This window comes from Nilaparvata lugens, chromosome 5 (genome assembly GCF_014356525.2).
Source record: "Nilaparvata lugens isolate BPH chromosome 5, ASM1435652v1, whole genome shotgun sequence".
Lineage (NCBI taxonomy): Eukaryota > Metazoa > Arthropoda > Insecta > Hemiptera > Delphacidae > Nilaparvata > Nilaparvata lugens.
In genome coordinates, this window is record NC_052508.1 from 637,748 (window position 1) to 641,559 (window position 3,812).

The window sequence follows — 3,812 nt, forward strand, 5'->3', positions numbered from 1 at the left end:
GAGACCGAATACACATGTCTTTAAGAGATCAAAAACAATACGTCTTTAAGAGACCAAATTCACGGGGCACATCTGATATTGTAGTGGGGGTATCAAGTACTTATCTAAGATCTGTCGTCCTCGAGTCCGGTGTCCAAAGGGTGATGGATGAGGATGAAGGGTGATGGCCTCCAGGCATCGGGCTAGTGGCGTCAGATCGAAGATCGTCTTTCAGCCCCGCACGGCAAGGTCAGATGTCCGATATCACCGGCCATCTCGGTCAGCGAATTCGTAAGCCCTCGTTTGACAGCAAGGCATATTTACAGCACGATCCTCGAATGAGTATTCAAGAATACACACCCACACACACAAAAAACCCTTAAATGGGGTTTCGACTGTCACTAATCCATAGCCTACAATAATAATAAAGTGCAGCAGTCAACCGCTCTCAATGGAAATTAACTATGCCATTAATAATTTAATAAGAGGATTAGTGATTTCAAAACTGATGGGATAAATGATTCCCAATAATATAATTTTAGTCTCCAGGAGAGAACGAAAAACAAGACGAATATGTCATGATTAAATCAGCTCAGAAAATAATGTCTGTACTCTACAGAATCTAAAATCGGTCTACTGTTCAGGTCTCCAAGTCGATCAAATCAGGATCAAAAATAGGTATCAGGGCTGGTAATATTATGCATTAAAAAATACCAATTACAAAGGACGTGGTGGGGACGACAAAAATTTCCCTCAATAGAACGAGAAAGGAATAAAACTAACAAGGACAGAATACAGGAAAATTCCCTCAGTCAATTAGAAGACTCAGCAATAGAATGGACGTTCAACTAATTTTTTATGATGATTTTGCGTTTACAACAATTCTAAGTACTTTAGGAAAACGTTTGAAAACAATAGAGGAAATATCAGAATTTAATTACGTAATGCGCGGAATGACATCATGAAACTACTCCGATACCGTGAGAAAATCACAACGTTAATCCAGCACTCTAATAAAATTTTATCTTGGAAAAGTTATAATTTAAAAAAAAAATAAATAAATTTTGGCACAGGCTTTCAATTTTAAGTAAGAGCTATCATTGGGAAGACATAGGCATTGTGGGTCTATATCTCTTTAAGGTCTTTGCTTTGAATAGTAGACTTGAGATGCGCGTGTACACTAGCGTCAGGTGATTAGTTTTCATAACGGCAAGGAAAGTTGTGTGAGTGCGCCACACCAGATTTTTCAGAAATTTATTAACAAACCACATGTATTCATAATGTTTATTATTTTGAATAGTATTTCGAATATTTGGAGGTTAGAATTGAACCGATACATAACCCTAAACAAACCAAATCTTACTGATTTGTGCCAATTGAGAAGGCAGCTTGCGTAATAATTATTTGCAACAGCTATATGATATTAATTTTCATGTTTTCATATTATAATTCCTATACCAAATGGGCTCAAATACTTATTTATTAGCTGTCATAAAGCTATATTTATTTTATAATGTTTATATGGTTTAATTATGTGTAGTGACTTGGGATTGACATTCAATCACAGCAAAAGCAATATAAACAAGAAAAATATATTTATTATTATTATTACAAGCATGTGTTCCATTATATGTATTTATACTTCCACTTAATTTCATAAAAATCTGGTGTGGCGCATTCACACAACTTTCCTTGCCGTTATGAATATTGATCACCTGACGCTAGTGTACTCGCACATCTCAAGTCTACTATTCAAAGATATGAGACAGCTGGTGATAGGTCAATAACGCTGGAAACACACGAGGTCTGCTATCTCTTCGTAGTGAATGATTTAATAGAACCAACAGTTGCCAACAGTTTGCAATAATTTAATAATCACATTTTCTCGGATTTCAAGCTTATTTTCAATTTTAGGTGGAAATGCTACTGGACATTAATTGCAAAGATTTTCATGCTGAACCTTTTCCACTTGAAATGTTTTGTTCAAAGTTATATGGAGGCTGATAATAATTGGGAATCTAAAATCGAACTTTGCATAGATGGGGCAAAGCCCCAAAGATGAGGCCATTTTAGCCGCCATCTTGGATTGAATTTGATCGAAATTGTTCGTGTCGGATCATTATAGTGTAAGGACCTTACGTTCTGAATTTCAAGTCATTCCGTTAACTGGTAGATGAGATATCGTGTACACAGACGCACATACACTCATAACACACACACACACACACACACACCACAACACACACACACACACACACACACAACCACACCACACTGTGAAGTTGTGTGCTCCTGGGGGGTTATCTCTTATGATATAGTCCCACGTTATGAACTATTGTGAGAAGTTGTGGATTGAATTCCTTCACAGATAATATGGTGTTTCTGGCATTTATAAGAGCAGTCTCTAAATTCCTCTTTTGCGAATAAATTCACAAAAATTAAGGCCTTCCGGCTCGCAAAATTACTGGGTTCAAACCTCAGCTCTAGCTCAGTAGTAGAAACATGAATTTTATAAGTACAAATATCACCATAAGGTTCAAGGACCAGGTATTGATAATTCTTCCCGCTGCTTCTATGAAGTTCTTGAAGAATACCAGTAAGGAAATTAAAGAATATTTGATGACTGATTACAGTAACCATGTACCACTAGAGAATAATCAGGACAAACTATAGTTGTTTCTAGTTGATTCTTAAAACGCTCGTCGTGAATACAAGTATTCACCAATATACCCTTTCAAAATTCCTTAGAACTTACAACGCCAGTTCTTGAAGTTCTCTGGATCCTTATATGATATAACTGGAACCTTATTAATATAATTTCTTAATATATTGTTCTGGCTGATGAAATGAATATCATCAAAGGATGATAAATATTGAGTGCTCTGAATAAGGTTTATTATTTGATTCAATAATTTTAAATGCTTTAAAGATTTGTTGGTACCAAACAGTTCAAACTATATAACACGAGATGAGTTGGGATATAATAAAAAATTTTATAAGTTTGTATGCTGACATAAAACACAAAATATATTCCCATAAACAGATATGCATAATATTCAATAAATCTGTAATTCACTTAAATAATCTACTTTTAAATCTGAATAATTATACAGGCTTTGCTAATATTCACAATAATGAATTTCAAATTCATAAATATATTATATTCAATACTGGTACTTAGACTTCCAATCAATACCAAATTCTACCAATAAAAAACCTGTTCGGTCTATAAGTTTGATATGATAGGTTTTGTTCAATAAACAAAATTAATATTTATAAATTAATATTCAACCATGAGATCTCAGGGCTTTTAATATGAATTCGGGCGGTGCATGGAAGTAAGCTCCTACATATAATAAATAAATTTATAAAATGTTCCTGTGAACTATGGGATATTGTTCAACACGTGGTGACTTTCTATTTTATTCTAATAATTGGAATAGCGCTTTTTTATTAATTATTACCCATGAACGTAGACAAATGAGCTCATTGGTTGACTTATCACTCACTGACTGAAGTTCTGGAGTTCTCGTGGATTGAATTAATATTTCCAATAATTAATTAGGTAGGCTCCTTTCGTCACTGCTGGGCTAACGTGTAATCCAGATTTTTATAAGTTTCTTTCGAATTAAAGCTATTTTTTATGGGAATCTTTACAATACGAACTCTTTGACAGCACTGAGTTCACAAACAATTACATTCAACAAACATACATTACATTTAAAAAGGGTATGGCTTAATAATTCATTAAAAATTTTTAAAGGAATAAGAAAAGACCCTAAACTCCATGTGCATCCTCTCGAGTTGAGATCTTAAGCAGAAGAAAGAGGTTT